Here is a 19384-nt window from a genome sequence, read left to right on the forward strand (position 1 = left end):
GGCTCTGCTATAAACTTATGGAAAAGTTGAGTTTTGTTAAACTACTGGCTGCAAACTGAAAAGCTGGAGGTTTGAGTAGACCCAGAGGTGCCTCCAAAGGAAGACTTGGCAATCTACTTCCAAAAAATCAGCCACTGGAAAACCCTATTGGATACAGCTCTACTCTGACACACATAGGTCGCCGTGAGTTAGAGGTGACTCTGGCAATTTTTAAAAAGATTATAGCATGACTGTGAATAATTCTACACCGCTTTAAACCTACTCAATAAATACATATTGATAGGGAAATGAATGGATGAATCAATGGAATACCGTTTAACAATCCACCTTCTACATTCCCAGTAGGGGTTATGTCACTCTCAGTTCCTGCCTGTTAATGATACAGTGATGATTTCACCGATGCCTTCCCATCATTCCTTTTAAATTGTGGAAGCGTGCTTTGCCCATTGCTAGTTCCTTCTCCATGAAACCTGTCTTTCTTAAACACATCCACTTGCTCCGCCCGAACCTGGGCCTCAGAACTGGGTCTCTGCTCCGGGCTTGCTCAGTAACCAAAGCCAGGGTGTAATTAAATCCTTCAGCACTGACTTGGGGCCCTGACAGGTGGCAGGTATCAACAACGCTGGAAAAGAAACTTGTGCCCTCTGCAGCTGAATATATCCTTCCCTGGGCCAGTGAAAGTCTTGGCAAGTTTAAGTAGCTGGGATGTCTACGTTTAAAAAAAGAAAATGCAAGGAGTTATTTTGGAAACATTCAAAGGACTGGCAGGAGGTTCTCAGCGCTCAATCTTTACATGAATATCAAGTGTTAAGTGATATTGTTCTTAAGGCAAAAAAGGACGGGCGAAGGCAGGGGATGAATGTAAGTGGTGCACTACCTTGAACCTCATTGGGCGGATCACAGATTTTCAAAGGGCTTTATGAAGTTGCTCAGCTCCAGAACTCCAAAGACCACATTCTCTGTCTCCTTTCTACAAGCGTGCAGATCTGGGGGAGGGGTCTGATTGTGTGCGCTCTGGGGGAGGGAAGGCACCAGAGAACCGGCACTGCTCTCCGGAATAAACAGCAGGGGGAGAGGCTTGGGCGCACGCGGGGAGGCGGGGAGCGCAGGCTGAGCGGCAGGCGGGCGTGGGGAAGGGCCGCCCCGTGGATGAGGAGGCCGGCAAGTGGCGTGAGGCACGGAGGAGGGGGCTCGAGACGCCTCGAGGGGCTGGTAGCTAGGAGACCGGAATGCCTTTGATACCTGAAGCTGCGGCCTTGGGAAGCTGACAGCGGAGCCTGAGCGAGGCGCGCGCGCTCACGGGAGCCCTGCGCCTTTCTCCGGGGTCTCTCTGCTTCTTTTCTCAGACCTCGGACGCCAGGTAAGGAGGGTCTCGGGGTACCTCCCTCACACGGGTGCTGCTGCCAGGACTAACCATACAAGGTGCGGGTTCGGCCGCCCCCAGGCTGTCATCTCCTTCTCCCTCCCTCGCTCCTTCTCCGAGTCCCCTCGGCGCCCGGCTGGCCCGCAGGGACTCCAATCCTCTGCAATCCTGCTTTCTGCTCCGCTGCCCGGAGGACTCCCGCCTCTTCTCCACCTTGCAACCCTCACTTTCTCCGCTTCCGGAAGGGCAGCCCCGGAAACCTGCGCCCCGGGCTCTGGAGGAACAGCTAATGGGGAGAAGTAGGAGGTCTCCACCCTCTCAAGGTGTGAAGTGCCAACACTCAGACGCACCGATTCCCCCTACCAAACCCAAACCAAACCCGTTGCGGTCCAGTCGATTCCTACTCCTAGCGGCCCTGTTGGACAGAGTAGAATTGCCCCATAGGGTTTCCAAGGAGCGGCTGGTGGATTCGACATGCCGACGTTTTGCTTAGCAGCCGAGCTCTTAACTACTGCGCCACGGAGGTTGTCACCTCTTCCTCTTCCACTTTGTTTTGCTTGTTTCTGTTACTATACGAACTTTGGAGGGAGAATATTGACTCTTAACCAGGGTAAATGTGCCACCTTATTTTTTCTGTCTGCACCAAACAGTAGGTTGATTCTTTGTTTTTGCTTATCCTTCGTTTAAATTAAATGCTGTAGTAAGTTTACAAGGTATTCTGGGTGACTGTGGTGCTAGAAGTTCGTCATTGCCTAAAGCAGTAACTCTTAGGCAGGAGCTGAGGGAAAAAACCCGGGCTTCACTGCTCAGGTTCTGATTCAGATCTGGGAGGTGTAGGCTCGTGTATGTTTAAAGAGCACCTCAGGTGACTGTGATCAGCCCTTCCCCCATAACCACTTGAAAGTATCTGTAGGGTCCCCGCTGGAACGGAGGTGGGGGCACGCGACTGTTGGTAAGCATCCCTGGAAATGGAAGTGTGAAGCAGAATAAAACCTGGGTGGGAAGAAGATTGAATTTCCTAAGGTGGTTCCCCACAAATTGATGAATTTCGTGCCTTATAGTTGGTTCCAAGACTGCAATTTTGGGAATGGAAGGCTAACTTTCGGTGGAAGCTCAGATATAGGGTGGGGAGAAGTACTTCTAAGAGCCCTGGTTAAAGAGTTAGCTTTTAAACATCAATTTGTAAAATGTCAGAATTCCTGCACAAGTACGCTGGCTATTAAGAGGGCTGAGGCCTTTCTCCTGGGAATCAGAAAATCTTCCTTCTCCGCCTCCAGTTGACAGACTTCCTGCCAGTGATCTAATGCAGGCCATGGGTGTTTTTGACATGTTGCTTACTTTAATGCTGAAGACCTAACTGGCATATTATCTCTAAAACCAGAGGGAGGAATTATGATATTAATTACTCTAGATCCTGTTTACACTCCTAATTATTAGAATCAAGCTCTTCTACCCAGAACTGATTGAGAGGCGGTGTCTGTAATTACTTAGATGAACACAAATACTGTGTTTCTCCATTTTGTGCTTGCCATAGATGTGCGTCTGCTTTTCATATATGTATATGATAGATATGTACATATACATGCAAAACAGAAGATGCTTTTTAATTAAAAACATTAAAATGGTTCCTATATATGTGTGTGTGTATACACACATACATACATAGGAACCATTTTAAGTACCTAACAAATGATCAGAGAATAACTACCAGGGGAAATAAATCTTTTTATTTGCCAGTATTTTGGAAAATTGAGGTGAAGGACTAATTTTTTCAAAATATCGTAAACAAACCCTGTTGTCGAGTCGATTCTGACTCATGGAGACCCCATGTGTTGCAGAGTAGAACTGAGCTCCATAGGGTTTTCTTGGCTGTAATCTTTATGGACGCAGATGGCCAGGCCTTTCTGGGTGGGTCCAAACCATCCACCTTTCCATTAGTAGATGAGCACAAACTGTTTATGCCACCCAGAGACCTCAAAAAAGAAAAAAGTTCATAAAGTAGGAATAATATTAAATCATGAGTTTCTTTTTATGGGATGAGATGCCTGTTATAAAATAGAAATGATATTCAGTACCTGCTTTCAAGGATATTACGGACAAGCAGGAGACTGTGCATATCCAACTATTGAAGAACAGGATCACTGTATAGCTATTGAGCCAACATGATTGTTTTCCTGGCCCACTATTCTTTCTAAAATTAACGTTCCCCCCAGAAAAATAGTGCAGACGCCCATGATTCAGCCAACCAAATCCAGAAAATACAGTGTTTGAATTTTAAAGGTGACCTTAATTCATTCCTCTAGGTCTAGTTTTTGCAGCCTATGCCACAAAATATGCAGAAATATTAATTGCTTGTTGACCTTGCAAAGCATTGGCTTAATGAGGGGAATTAGGGATAAAGTACAATATTATTTTAGGAATTTTATTGGTTTCAGCAAAACTATTAGCAGTATTTCCCTAAGATTTGTGTGTGTATGTACACTGTGTCTGGGACTTGCATAATTATGTATATACATGTAACACATGTTTTTAATAGGAACCCACAATATTTTTCTTTGTGGCGGAACACTGTAAGCATTAGGTTTTGATTACTTTTTCATGGGAATTTTAATATGACAGAACTAAAAGCTTCAAGGAAATAATTCCATAAAGATCTATTTGGAGCGCGAAGGCTTTTTCAATAAAAGATGTTTGAAGCCCTTAGTCTGTGTGCTAAACCTACGTGGAGCAGTCCTTTGTGAGTGGGTAAGGGTGGCAGATCCCGTGCTGGCAGCCTCAGATAGTGGATGATTAGACGCTGCCACTCTTCTCCAGACCTTTAATTTGGTCTGTAACTTGATGCTTCACTGACCCTACACTCTCCCTGCCAGGCTAGCTCACAGAGGAATTGCTAGCACTCTGGATTGAAATTTTTTCCCCCTCCCATCAATTAGAACATCTTTGCCTACGTTGCAGAATACAGTTACATTTTTAGTTCAGTAATCTAAGAAATACCTTTGGCCATGAATACAGTAGCTGTAGTGTAGCGCAGGGGAGCCCTGGTGGTAGAGTGGTTAAGAGTTCAGCTGCTAACCAGAAGGTTGGCAGTTCAAATCCACCAGCCACTCCTTGGAAATCCTATAGGGCAGTTCTAGTCTATCCTATAGGGTTGCCATGAGTCAGAACTGACTCGAGGGCTCCTAACAACGTAACAACAACATGAGTCTTACTATTTCCATATATTTGAATCAGGGGAATATTGATATAGCAGGATGAAATATAGCAATTTGCAATGTGAGCTACACTAAAGAACCCAAACCCATTCCTGTTGAATGAAACACTGCCCAGACCTGTGCCATCCTCACAATTGTTGTTATGCTCGAGCCCATTTTTGCAACCACTGTGTCAGTCCATCTCGTTGAGGGTCTTCCTCTTTTTTAATGACCTTCTGTTTTACCAAGCATGATATCCTTCTCCAGGGACTGGTCCTTCCTGATAATATGTCTAAGTTACGTGAGACGAAATCTCGCCATCTTTACTTCTAAGGAGCAGTCTGGCTGTACTTCTAAGACAGACTTGTTCCTTCTTCTGGCAGTCTATGGCATATTCGGTATTCTTTGCCAACACCATAATTCAAAGGCGTCAGTTCTGCTTCGGTCTTCCTTATTCGTTGTCCAGTTTTTGCAGGCATATGAGACAACTGAAAATACTATATATAGTCTTCAAGGTGACATCTTTGCTTTTTAACACTTTGAAGAGTCTTTTGCAGTATATTCCCCCCATGCAATACAGTCATTTGATTTCTTGACTGCTGCTTCCATGGGCGTTGATTGTGGATCCAAGTAAAATGAAATCCTTGACAACTTCAATATTTTCTCTATTTGTCACGATATTACTTATTGGTCCAGTTATGAGGATTTTTCTTTTCTTTATGTTGAGGTGTAATCCATACTGAAGGCTGTGTGTAATCTTTGATCTTCATCAGTAAGTGCTTCAAGTTCTTTTCACTCTCAGCAAGCTAGGTTGTGTCATCTGCATATTGCAGGTTGTTAATGAGCCTTCGACAATCCTGATGCCTCATTCATCATCATATAGTCCAGTTTCTTGGATTATTTGCTCAGCATACAGATTGAATAAGTATGATGAAAGGATACAACCCTAATGAACACCTCTACTGATTTTAAGCCATGCAGTACCCCTTTTCTGTTCAAACAACTGCCTCTTGGTCTATGTACAGTTTCCACATAAGCACAATTAATTGTTGTGAAATTCTCATTCTTTGTAATGTTATACATAATCTGTTATGATCCACACAGTTGAACGCCTTTGCATAGTCAATAAAACAGATAGAGTATTAAAATTGGAAGGGACTTTAGAATTCATCTAGATTCTAATCATTTCTTTCTACAAATAGATATTAAAGTCCTCATAGTCTCAGTCCAAACTTTGAGAATGGACATTAAATTCTATGTTCTTTTCCAGGATTTTGTTTATTTGAAAGGAATTTATATACAAGGGAAACGCTGGTGGTGTAGTGGTTAAGTGCTATGGCTGCTAACCAAAGGGTCAGCAGTTCGAATCCGCCAGGCGCTCCTTGGAAACTCCATGGGGCAGTTCTACTCCGTCCTATAGGGTCACTGTGAGTCAGAATCAACTCGATGGCACTGGGTTTGGTTTGGTTTTTTTTTGGTTATATACAAGTTCAGTAATGTTAGCAACGGCAGCAAAAGGTTGCAGATCTTAGCTAGATTTCCAATGAAACTCAAAGTGTGATGTGAGAGGCAAATATAGGTCATTTATAAAGACAGTGAATTACTCTAAACTAGCATCCTATGCTTTTCCTTACATGGGCGGGGACTACTTCAACTGGCTGAGAGAAGAAAAGGAGTACAATAAGACAGATGGATGTATAGAAAGAGGAATAGGGTAATGGGGTGTGTGAAGAGCATGGCTTACTAAATCAGCAAGCCGTTCAGGAATATCTAGCCTCAGACCCTTCCCTGGGGATTTAAGAAAGAAATTATTTTATTTTTGTTGTTGTTGAGAATAAACACCACAAAACATACACCAATTCAATTTCTACATGTACATGTCAGTGACATTGATTACATTCTTTGAGTTGTGCAACCATTCTCGCCCTTCTTTTTGCAGCTGTTCTTCCTCCATTAACATAAACTCAATGCCCCCTGTATTTCCTATCTAATCTTTCAAGTTGCTATTGGTAATTTGATTCTATATGGGTAGATCTTAAAAAAGTTCAATGTTCAAGACAGATATTCTATGCTAGTTAAGCTAAACTACTGTTTTTTTTTTTCCATCCCCATTTGTCCCCTCCCTTGTAACCATCAAATATTGTTTCTTTTTGTATATAAACCTTTTCATGAGTTTTTACAGTAGTGGTCTCATATAATATTTGTCCTTTTGTGATTGACTTGTTCCACTCAGCATAATGCCCTCCAGATTCATCCATGTTATGAGATGCTTCACAGATTCATTGTTGTTCTTAATCATTGCATAATACTTCATTGTGTGTATGTACCATAGTTTATTTATCCATTCATCTGTTGATGGGCATCTAGGTTGTTTCCATTTTTTGCTGTTATGAACAATGCTGCAATGAACATAGGTTTGCACATGTCTATTTGCGTGACGACTCTTATGTCTCTAGGATATATTCCTAGGAATGGGATTGCTGGATCATATGGTATTTCTGTTTCTAGCTTTCTAAGGAAGCACCATATTGTTTTCCAAAATGGTTATATCATTTTGCATTCCTACCAGCAATGCGTAAGAGTTCCGATCTCCTCACAGCCTCTCCAACATTTGTTATTTCTTGTTTTATTGATTCTTGCCAGTAATGCCCAGGTGAGATGGTATCTCATTACGGTTTTGATTTGCGTTTCTCTAATGGCTAGAGATTGTGAGCATTTCCTCATGTGTCTGTTGGCCGCTTGAATGTCTTCTTTGTTGAAGTGTCTGTTCATTTCCTTTGCCCATTTTTTAATTGGATTATTTGTCTTTTTGTTGTAGAGGTGTTGGATTTTGTCGTAGATTTTAGAGATTAGACCTTTATCTGATTTATAACAGCCAAATTTTTTTCTCAGTCTGTAGGTTCTGTTTTTACTCTTTTGGTGAAATCTTTTGATGAGTGTAAGTGTTTAATTTTTAGAAGATCCCAGTTATCTAGCTTATCCTTTGGAGTTTGTGTGTTGTTGGTTGTGGATTGTATCCTGTTAATGCCATGTATTAGGGCCTCTAACGTTGATCCTATTTTTTCTTCTATGAACTTCCGGGTTTTTGGCTTTATATTTAGGTCTTCGATTCATTTTTGAGTTAGTTTTTGTATATGGTTTCAGGTATGGGTCCTGTTTCATTTTTTTGCAGATGGACATCCAGTTTTGCCAGCACTGTTTGTTAAAAAGACTGTCTTTTTCCCACTTGATGGACTTTGACTACTTCTTGGAGATCAGGTGACCATAGGTGGTTCTCAGTTCTGTTCCATTGGTCAACGTATTTGTCATTGTATCAGTACCAGGCTGTTTTGACTACCGTAGCTGTATAGTAGGCTCTGAGGTCAGGTAGCGTGAGTCCTCCTACTTTATTCTTCTTCAGTAGTGTTTTACTTATCCGGGGCTTCCTCCCTTTCCATATAAAGTTAATGATAAGTTTTTATATCTCTTTAAAGAATGTTGTTGGTATTTGGATTGGTATTGAATTGTGTCTGTAAATCACTTTGGGTAGAATTGTCATTTTCACAATGTTGAGTCAACCTATCCATGAGCATGGTATGTTTTTCCATTTTTGTAGATCTCTTTTGGTTTCTTGCAATAGCGTTTTGTAGTTTTCTTTGTGTAGGTGTTTTATAACCCTGGTTAGATTTATTCCTAAGTACTTTATTTTTTTAGGGGCTATTATAAATGGTATTTTTCTCCTGATTTCCTTTTCATCGTTCTCTTTATTGGTATACAGGAATCCAACTGAATTTTGTATGTTTATCTCGTATCCTGCTACTCTGCTGAATCTTTCTATTAGTTCCAGTAGTTTATTCATGGAGTCTTTTGGGTTTTTTATTTATAGTATCATATCATCCGCAAATAGGGAGAGTTTAACTTCTTCATTACCAATTTGGATGCCCTTTATTTTTGTTTCTTGCCTTATTGCTCTAGTTAGGAATTCCAACATAGTGTTAAATAGGAGTGGAGATAAAGGGCATTCTTGTCTTGTTCCTGTTCTCAAGGGGAATGTTTTCAGCCTCTCTCCATTAAGAATAATGTTGGCCATTGGTTTTGCATAGATGCTCTTTATTACGTTGAGAAATTTTCCTTCTATACCTATTTTATTGACAGTTTTATCAGGAATGGGTGTTGGACTTTGTCAAATGCCTTTTCTGTGTTGATCAACGTGACCGTGTGATTCTTTTCTTTCTTTTTATTTATGTGGTGGATTATGTTGATAGGTTTTCTAATGTTGAACCATCTCACATACCTGGTATGAGTCCTACTTGGTCATGGTGTATTTTTTTTTTGATATGATGTTGAATTCTATTGAAAATTTTTTGTGTCTATATTCACGAGAGATATTGGTGTGTAATTTTCTTTCTTTTTTTTTGGTGGCTTTGCCTGGTTTTGGTATCAGGGTTATGCTGGCTTCATAGAATGAATTTGGAAGTATCGCTTCCTTTTCTATGTTCTGAAATAGTTTGAGTAGTACTGGTGTAAACTCTTTTCTGAATGTTTGGTAGAATTCTCCAATGAAGCCATCTGGGCCAGGGCTTTTTTTTGCTGGGAGTTTTTTAAATTACCTTTTAAATCTCTTCTCTTGATATGGGTCTGTTCAGGTTTTCAACATCATTTTGTGTTAGTTTAGGTAGGTAGTGTGTTTCTAGAAATTTGTCCATTTCCTCTAGGTTTTCAAATTTGTTGGAGTGTAGTTTTTCATAATACTCTGTTATGATCCTTTTTATTTCAGTTGGGTCTGTTGTAATGTCCCCCATTTCATTTCTCATTTGGGTTATTTGCATCCTCTCCTGTTTTTCTTTTGTCAGTTTGGCCAGTGGTTTGTTGATTTTGTTGATCCTTTCAAAGAACCAGCTTTTCATTTTGTTGATTCTTTCTATTGTTTTCCTATTCTGTATTTTATTTATTTCTGCTCTGATCTCTATTATTTCCTTTCTTCTGGTTGCTGTGGACTTCTTTTTCTGTTCTCTTTCTATTCGTTCAAGTTGTGTAGCTTATGTTTTGATTTTGTCCCTTCTTTTTTGATGTGTGCATCTATTGCTATAAATTGACCTCTGAGGACTGTCTTTGCTGTGTCCCAAAGGTTTTGGTATGATGTGTTTTCATTGTAGTTTGATTCTAGGAATTTTTTGATTCCATCTCTGATTTCCTGTATCACCCAGTGATTTTTAAGCAGGGTGTTATTCAGTTTCCATGTAACTTATTGTTTTTTTTTTTTCCTTACTCTTCCTGTTGTTAATTTCTACTTTGATGGCATTGTGGTCAGAGAAGATACTTTGTATTATCTCAATGTTTTGGATTTTGTTGAGGGTTGCTCTATGACCTAAGATATGGTCTATTCTGGAGAACATTCCATGTGGGTTGGAAAGGAATGTGTACTTTGCTGCTGATGGGTAGTGTGTTTTATGTATGTCTATGAGGTCAAGTTGGCTGCTTGTGCTCTTTAGCTCTTCTGTATCTTTCTGTTGAGTTTCTAAATGTTCTGTCCTACTATTATTGTGGAACTGTCGATTTCTCTTTTCAGTGCTGTTAGAGTTTGTTGTATGTATTTTGGAGCCATGTCATTGGTGGGTGGATGTTTATTATGGTTAAGTCTTCATAATGGGTCAACCCTTTAATCATTATATAGTGCCCTTCTTTGTCTTTTATAGTAGATTTTGCTTTAAAGTCTATTTTATCTAGGAGTAGTATTGCCACTTCTGCTCTTTTTTGGTAGTTATTTGTTTGATGTATTTTTTTCCATCCTTTGATTTTTAATATATTTACATCGTTGTTTCTAAGGTGTATGTCTTACAGACAGCATATTGATGGATCCTGTTTTTTTATCCATCCTTTCACTCTGTGTCTCTTTATGGGTGCATTTAGGCCATTTATGGTCAAGTAATTATTGATAGGTGCGAGTTTATTGCTGTCATTTTGTAGTGCTTTTTTTGTGCTTTGTTCCTCTTACTCTCCTGTGCTGTGTTTCTTTTGTTTGTGGATTTAAAAAAAATTTCTTTTGCTTTTATTGAGACATTATGTTTTTCTTCTTTATTTTGGTGAGTAGTTTATAAACTTTCTTTGTGGTTATCTTGAAATTTACCCATATCTTCCTAGGTTTGAACCAGTGTATTATTACTTGGTATTGCCTTGCCTTCCTCTCCATTAGAAAGTTCTATACCTACCCCCAATTTTATTGTTCTGATGTTGTTGTCATTTACAGATTAACCTTTCCAGTTCCCTGTTTTAATTCTTTTGGGTTTGGAGTCTTTGATAGTTCATTTGCTACGTTGGAATCTGGCTGGTACAATCTTGTGTCGTAGATTCAGGCTGTGGTCTGATGTTGTTTGTTCTCAGGCTGAAGGACTCCGTTTATTAATTCTTGTAGGTTTGGTATGGTTTTTACGTATTCCCTTAATTTCTGTTTATCTGGAAATGTCCAAATTTCACTATCATATTTGAACAAAAGTTTGCAGGATATATTATTCGTGGTTGGCCACTTTTTTCCCCAAGGTTTTATATATATGTCATCCCATTGCCTTCTTGCCTGCATGGTTTCTGCTGAATAATCAGAGTTAGTCTTATTGTTTCTCCTCTGTATGACTTTTTGTTTTTCTCAAGATGCTCTCAAGATTTTTTCTTTGTCTTTGGTTTTAGCAAGTGTGATTATGATATGCCTTGGTGTTTTCCTTTTGGTGTCTATCCTATGTGGGGTTCTTTGAGCTTCTTGGATGGTCAGCTTTCCATTCATTCATGATATTAGGAAAGTTTTCTGTCAGCAGTTTTTTATTGATCCTTTCTATATTTTCTGCTTTCTTTCCCTGTTCTGAAACTTTGATCACTCATAAATTTTTGCTTTTGATTGTATCCCACATAGCTCTCAGGGTTTCTTCATTTTTCGTCATTCTTTTTTCTGATTTTTCTTCAAACATAGTTGTAGCCAAGCGTTTGTCTTCAATTTCACTGATCCTGTCTTCCATCATTTCAAATCTGCTCCTTAGACCCTCTATGACACTGTCCATTTCTGAAATCTTGTTGTTTATCTTTTGGATTTCTAATTGTTGTTTTTGTATGATTTCTAGTTGTGAATTTATTTTGACATTTTGTTCCTGTATGATTTTCCTGAATTCTTCCATTTTTTTGTCTGTATTTTCCATGAATTTTTCTGCCTTTTCCACAAATTTATCTGTTTTTTTTTTTTTCACATTTTTGTCTGCTTTTTGCTTCAACTCTTGGACAGCTTTGAATTCCCTGTCAAGTAGTTCTAGTGCCTTTTTTTCTACTGGAAAGTCATCTGGTGTTTTATTTTAGATGCCTACTAGACCGATCCTGTCCTGTTTTTTTAAATATGTTTTGATATTGTCTGCTGTCTTCGGGATATTCAGTACTTATTTTCTTCATTTCTTGATTGTAGATTTGTTTTGTTATCCTGTTTTTTTGTTTTATTTGGTTATGTCTGAGTAGACAGGCTGTGCATTCTTTGTTGTTTGCTTGTCTGTAGTCACCATAGTTTTCACCCCCTTTCCAATGGGTGGGGCCAGTCACTCAGGTATGGTGCAGTAGGGCAGGTCCAGCTGAAGGGAAGGGGCTGCAATGAGTTGTTTGTGGCACATACTAGGGGTGACAGAGCAGCCAGGAATCAGTGATGGGCAAGTTCCAGTAGGCCATGCCTGTGCTGCACAGAAGTGTGATGTTTAGTGTGCATTACAAGTAGACAGGAAAGAGGGGGGAGGTTGTGATGAATGGAGATAATATGAGTATGGGAAAGAGGAGAGAGAAACAGGTGCCAAAAACAAACAAAGGGGGAAAAAAAGAGTGCAAAGGGAGCTTGCCATTGGAGTGGAGAGATGAGAAACTGAGAAATGGAGAATAGCAAAAAGGAAAATAAAGAAAATGGGAAAAAGAAAAAAATAACCAAATAAAAATTTGGTAAAAAAGAAGAAAATAAAAACCCTCAGGGGTGCCACCAGTGCAGCCACAAAGACCAGGGAAGCCTCCCAGGCTGTGCAGTATAGCCTGGCTAGAGGAGGTATAGATGTCACACAGCACCAGGTATTCAGGAGACAGGAAAAGAAGGTAAGTATAGACAGATGAGAACTGAGAAATGAGGAACCACAGAAAGGGAAAAAGAGAGAAGAAGAAAAAAAGCAAGCAAGAAAGAAAAGAAATGCCCCTAGGGATCTCACCTACATGGCTGTGCAGATTGGGGAGTGGCTCCTAAGCCGTGCAGTGCCGCTTGGCTAGAAGGGGCTCCCAAGTGTAAAAAGAAAAAGAAAACAAACAAACAAAACAAAACAGAACAAAGCAAAAGAAAACAAAACAAAATAAGAAAAGAAAAAAAAAAAAACAGGGATCCCATAGCATGGTGTCGTGGACCTGGGGAGTAGTTTCCCAGTCAAGCGGGGCTTCACAGCCTTTCCTGAGGAAGATGGCACATGGAGCCAGGTGTTTGGGAGAAAGGAGGGGGAGGTGATGGGAGGCACAGAAGAAACCAAAAGAGACAGAAAGAAGCAATGCCATCTCAGGGACCTGGTCAGTGTGGGTGGGGTGAATCCAAGCAGCCTGGGGCAGAAGCAGTTGCCTCCTGGCCAAGAGACTATGGTTGGCGGAAAGGAGAGGAGGCCGAAGGGGGACGGGAAGAAGGGTGGGGGTTAGGAAAGCATATATCACTTGTTACTGGGTGCTCTGTCTCCTGCTGGGAACTTCGTGAAGCTGCTTTCCCGTACTTCCTGCCCACCAATCTGCAATGTGGGTGTGGTGAATCCAAGCAACACAGACGCTGCACTTCCCGGCAGGCCAAGCCACCACAGCCAGCCAGGAAGCTTGGAGGTAGAGCAGCGGGGAGAGGGTGGGGGTGGGAAAGCCTGTAACACTGGTTACCAGGCACTCTGTCTCCTGCTGGGAGCTCTGTGAAGCTGCTTTCCCATGCTCCCTTGTCAGCCGATCTCTGACAGGAGTCCAAGATGGCGAATCTGTGCTGTGTCAGCTGATAAGGAACCTCTGCAGGTACCTCTGATTGCTCCTGTCCTGTGAGCTTCTCATTCCATTCGGTGTTTGGCTGAGTTCTTTATCTCTTCATTTGACACTTCGGGTTCCAGGAATGATGTTTGTCTCTGTTTTACATAGTTTTTCAGGGCTTTGCCATGGAGGGACGGCATGGTGCTTCTGTCTATGGTGCTGTGTTGGCCCTTTTGTTTGTTTTTGAGAAGCCCTTTTGGCTTAAGGTTTAAAGGTTATCTCAGGGCATAGGTTCATCCAACATCCATGGCTCCAGAAATTCTGGATCCTATGAGAATTATAATTCTAGTCTGCCCTTTCCCCATTGTAATCAGTGTCATGGATTGAATTGAGTACCCAAAAAATATGTTTGTCAATTTAGCTAGGCCATGATTCCCAGTACTGTGTGATTATCCATCATTTGGCCATCTGATGGGATTTTCCTGTGTGTTGTAAATCCTATCTCTATGATATTAATGAGATGGGATTAGCAGCAGTAATATTAATGAGGCAGGACTCAATCTACAAGATTGACTTGTGTCTTGAGCCAATCTCTTTTGAGATATAAAAGACAGAAGAGAGCAGAGAGATAGGGGGACCTCATACCATCAAGAAAGCAGTGTGAGGAGCAGAGTGTGTCCTTTGGACCCAGGGTCCTGCACAGAGAAGCTCCTAGTCCAGGGGAAGATTGATAAGAAGGACCTTCTTCCAGAGCCAACAGAGAGAGAAAGCCTTTCCCCTGAATTTGGACATCTAGCTTACTAGACTGTGAGAAAATTAATTTCTCTTTGTTAAAGCCATCCACTTGTGGTATTTCTGTTATAACAGCACTAGATAACTAAGACACTCAGAATTCTTGTATAGAATCTTTGATCAAAACGTTCAGTAATGGTAGCCGGACACTCTCCAGTTCTTTTGCCTTTGCTAGAGATTTAAATCTGAAATACTGGAAGCAATTATGGGAGGTTCTAGCCCTCAGAATCAGTTGCCATTGAGTCAAATCTGACTCATGGTAACCCCATGTGTTTCAGAATAGAGCTGTACTCCCTAGGGCTTTCAATGGCTGAGTTTTCAGAAGTAGATTGCCAGGCCTTTCTTCCAAGGTGTCTCTGGTGGACTCAAACCTCCAACCTTTCAGCTAGCAGCTGAGTGCGTTAACTATTCCCATCACCCAAGGACTCCTATTGTCCTCAAAAAACCAAAAACCAAAACCAAAACCAAACCCATTGCTGTCAGGTCGATTCCAAGTCATAGTGACCCTACAGGACAGGGTAGAACTGCCCCATAAGGTGTCTAATGAGTGCCTGGTTGATTCAAACAGGCAGCCTTTTTGTTAGCAGCTGCAGGTCTTAACCATTATGCCACCAGGTTTTCTCCAAGTCCTACTTAATTAAGTTTTGCCTTTTGGAAACAAAACTTCTTGATGATTTTATCTTTCAGGATCTGTCTTCCCAAGATTGTAGTTTTGTGAGATTTTTCTTTTCTCCCTAGTTATAATTTATTCTGATATATAGGTGGGAAGAAGATTGAACTCGATCTTAAAAAAAAAAAAATATATATATATATATATATATATATATAAAAACCTAGTACTGCAACTCACTACCATTTACTGAGGTACTTTACATATATTGAAGCCCTGGTAGCACAGTGGTTGAGAGCTACAGCTGCTAACCCAAAGGTCAGCCTTTCAAATTCACCAGCTGCTCCTTGGAAACCCTATGGGGCAGTTCTACTTTGTACTATCAGGTCACTATGAGTCAGAATCGACTCGTTGGCAATGAGTTTTACAGAGCCCTGGTGGTGCAGTGGTTAAGTGTTTGCCTGCTAACCAAAAGGTTGGCAATTTGAACCTATCAGCTGCTCCTTGGAAACCTGATGGAGCAGTTCTGCTCTGTCCTATAAGGTAGTTATGAGTCGGAAACAACTCAGTGGCAATGGGTTACATATATTAAGAAAATATCTTCACAGTCCTAACAGGTAGCCATTATTCTCCCCTTTATATAGATCTGAGATTCAGAGAAGTTTAGCATGTTGATCGAGGGTATATACCACTTTCAACAGCTGACACTGCTTCCTTGACTTGTACATGCTGTTTAGACTGAGTCTGTAGACATGATATGCTCATTTTGGGATACCTGACAAATTCCCTAATTCTGAAAAACTTTTTAAAGTCTTCATATATTTTTATATTTCAGGTTAGGTTTATCCGGTATGTGGAGCTCAATATTTTTACATTGATTTTAATGATAAAGTCATCTATCACCACCACCACCAGTAGACATTGAGTTGATTCCTACTCATGGGGAGGGCTAGGTTAAGACAGGTAAAGGCCCCAAACCATGATAATCTATGGTGCCCTTCCTCTGCCTACTCACATATTCAAATAGGATATGTGAGTTATACACACACACACATATATGTATGTATATGTATCTGTGTGTATGTCTTTGTTATCCATGATGCAACTTTTTTAAAAATGTGACTGCAATTTGGCAATTTAATGCAAAAGTGGCATATGCTATTTTAGTGGAATGAGATGAACTGGATTATAAAATTTTAGTGGATGCAGGGTGCGGAAATTTTTATTATATACTACATTTTCTACAAAAAGAATATTCCACATACTCTATCTACAGCAAAGAAAATGGGTCAGTGAACTTAGTCGTTTCGACAATCAGTGTAAAATTCTGTTATCTCCCACAATGAAAAATTGACTTTCACCAATTTTGCTTACAAGAGCTCATACTTCAATTTTGATGCTTAAAAAAAAAATGCTATGCTCATAAATGAACAAATGAAAAGATGTCGTAAAAGAAAATTTAATGATCAGAAAACAAATATAACAGTAAATTACTATATTTTTCAGATGGACCTATCTCTAACATGTTATAATTAAAATAATTTCTTTTTATTCTTTGCTCTTACAAATTCTTCAATGATTTCATCACAATTTAGCTTCCGAACAATATCTACTTCCATAATAATAAGGATAAGGAATTGAATCTTTCTTTTATTGTTATTGTACACTGAGGATTTAAAAAAAAACATTTTTTTTTGTTTTTTTTAGGGACAGAAATGAGTGTCCTGTTGTAAAGTTTCTGATCATTAAAGTTAGGAATATATACAAAGCAGTTTCAACACTGGGAAATATTCACTGTGTTTTATCTTCTATTATGGAATCATGCACACCTACATGAGGAAAATTTGTCTTTCCCGAATCTGTAAACTTAGTTCTCATGTAAGAATGAAGTTGTCGCACTTCTCTGTAACGGTTTGCATTTAAGTCGTCAAGATAAGCCTGTACTAATTTCTTGGAAGCCTTCATGCACTCTTCCTCAGTTATATCCACATTGTTTAAGAAGGAAAATTCTATTTGAAAGAACTTCATATACTTTCTACCTTCTTTTCATGCAAGAGTCAATGTGTAGTATGGGTTTACATGAAATTGATCTCTGGCACTCGATGATACTTCTGGAGCACTTCTGTCATTTACTTGTTTCCTTCTAATGCTTCTGTGATGGTGAACTGCTTGATAATCTGTATGCAACAGTATTCGTTTCGTTGTGTTTTCAGAATCTCTTAAATTATGTAAATACCTTGTTAATGACTGGTAGAGATCTGTGCATGCCTTTAAATTTACTTCTGAATCTTGGAGAGCTTGATTCATCTGATGAAAATGCTGCAATATATTATTCCACTGTCTTAGGCTGAGTTCTCTAGAGAAACAATACCAGTAAAACATATAAATATATATATAGAGAGAGATTTATATCAAGGAAATGGCTCACGCGGTTATAGAGGCTGGAACGTCCCGAGTCCATGGGTCACGATAGAGGCTTCTCCTGATGCACGTAGCCACAGGGGCTGGCGATTAGCAGGTTGGAAAGCAGGGCTCTTGCTCACAGGCTGCGAGGATTGTCGAATTCCAAGATTGGCAGGCAAGACCGAAGGTAAGCTGCTAGCTCAAGTCCCAAGAACCAGAGGCCAGATGAACAGGAGCCAGCTGCAGGATTCAGAACAAGCAAAAGCCCACAAGCTTTGCCGGAATATCTATTTATATTCAATGTGGGCCACATGCCCAGGGAAACTCCCTTTCTACTGATTGGCTGTTCACAGCAGATCCCATCATGGAGTTGATCAGATAATATCAAATCTCAGCATGGAAGGATCACGCCATCATATGACTATCAAACCACCGAGGATCATCATGGCCCAGCCAAGTTAACATACAACCTTAACAATCATATCCACATAACCAACATAAATTCACACTCTAGTGTTTGCATTTTGTTGGTGATATTTTTCACCTTCACTTTTGGTATCTCCTTATTGTGTCCGGTCTTCCACGATATCTTCTAAGGCATCTAGAATCTGAATGTATGATTCCAGAATTGCTCTCGTTGCTACAGCATGCACTTTCCCGCGTGTATTAGAAATGACATTTTAATACTTGCTCATTGCCTAAGTATGTTTTAAGAACTGAAGGCAGCAAAAAATGTGTAGAGTAAATGAGCAGTAGAAAAAAAAATCAGCTGCTTCTGGACAACAATCTACTTTGCTATGTCCTACAAGATTAAGTGAATGCACAGCACATGGTATGAAAATGGCATATCCATTATGTTCTAAAATTTTCTGTTGTATGTCCTTATAATGCCCTGGCATATTGGCAGCATTGTCATAGGACTGGCCTCTGCACTTAGAAAAGTCAGTTTTGCAAACTTCACATAAATAGTAAAGTACTTGATCTGCAATTTCTTCACTGTTGTTGTTGTTAGGGGCCGTCGAGTCAGTTCCGACTCATAGCGACCCTATGCACAATGGAACGAAACACTGCCCGGTCCTGAGCCATCCTCAGAATCATTGTTATACTTGAGCTCGTTGTTGCAGCCACCGTATCAATCCACCTCGTTGAGGGTCTTCCTCTTTTCCACTGACCCTGTACTCTGCCAAGCATTATGTCCTTCTCCAGGGACATCTCGCCATCCTTGCTTCTAAGGAGCATTCTGGTTGTACTGCTTCTAAGACAGATTTGTTCATTCTTTTGGCAGTCTATGGTTTATTCAATATTCTTCGCCAACATCACAATTCAATGGCGTCAGTTCTTCTTCGTTCTTCCTTATTCATTGTCCAGCTTTCACATGCATATGATGTGATTGAAAATACCATGGCTTCAGTCAGGTGCACCTTAGTCTTCAAGGTGACATCTTTGCTCTTCAACACTTTAAAGAGGTCCTTGGCAGCAGATTTACCCAGTGCAGTGTGTCTTTTGATTTCTGGACTGCTGCTTCCATGGCTTCCATGGCTGTCGATTGTGGATCCAAGTAAAATGAAGTCCTTGACAACTTCAATCTTTTCTCCACTTATCATGATGTTGCTCATTGGTCCAGTTGTGAGGATTTTTGTTTTCTTTATGTTGAGGTGTAATCCATACTGAAGGCTGTGGTCTTTGATCTTCATTAGTAAGTGCTTCAAGTCCTCTTCACTTTCAGCAAGCAAGGTTGTGTCATCTGCATAATGCAGGTTATTAATGAGTCTTCCTCCAATCCTGATGCCAGCTTCTCTGATTATTTGCTCAGCATACAGATTCAATAGGTATGGTGAAAGCGTACAACCCTGACTTGCACCTTTCCTGACATTAAACCAATCAGAATACCCTTGTTCTGTCCGAACAACTGCCTCTTGATCCATGTAAAGGTTCCTCATGAGCACAATTAAGTGTCCTGGAATTCCCATTCTTTGCAATGTTACCCATAATTTGTTATGATCCACACAGTTGAATGCCTTTGCATAGTCAATAAAACACAGGTAAGCATCCTTCTGGTATTCT

General features: G+C 40.3%; 1 protein-coding gene across 2 annotated transcripts in view; it reads left to right on the forward strand.

Moving 5' to 3' along the window:
• Positions 1–1111: 1111 nt before the first annotated feature.
• RNF144B (ring finger protein 144B) overlaps positions 1112–19384 on the forward strand; it is a 219947-nt gene continuing 201674 nt past the window's right edge. For both annotated transcript variants that reach the window (XM_049884727.1, XM_049884719.1), the window contains exon 1: positions 1112–1360. The gene's annotated coding sequence lies outside the window, so the exon portion shown is untranslated. The remainder of the gene's footprint in view (positions 1361–19384) is intronic.

Source organism: Elephas maximus, chromosome 1 (genome assembly GCF_024166365.1).
Source record: "Elephas maximus indicus isolate mEleMax1 chromosome 1, mEleMax1 primary haplotype, whole genome shotgun sequence".
NCBI classification, from domain to species: domain Eukaryota; kingdom Metazoa; phylum Chordata; class Mammalia; order Proboscidea; family Elephantidae; genus Elephas; species Elephas maximus.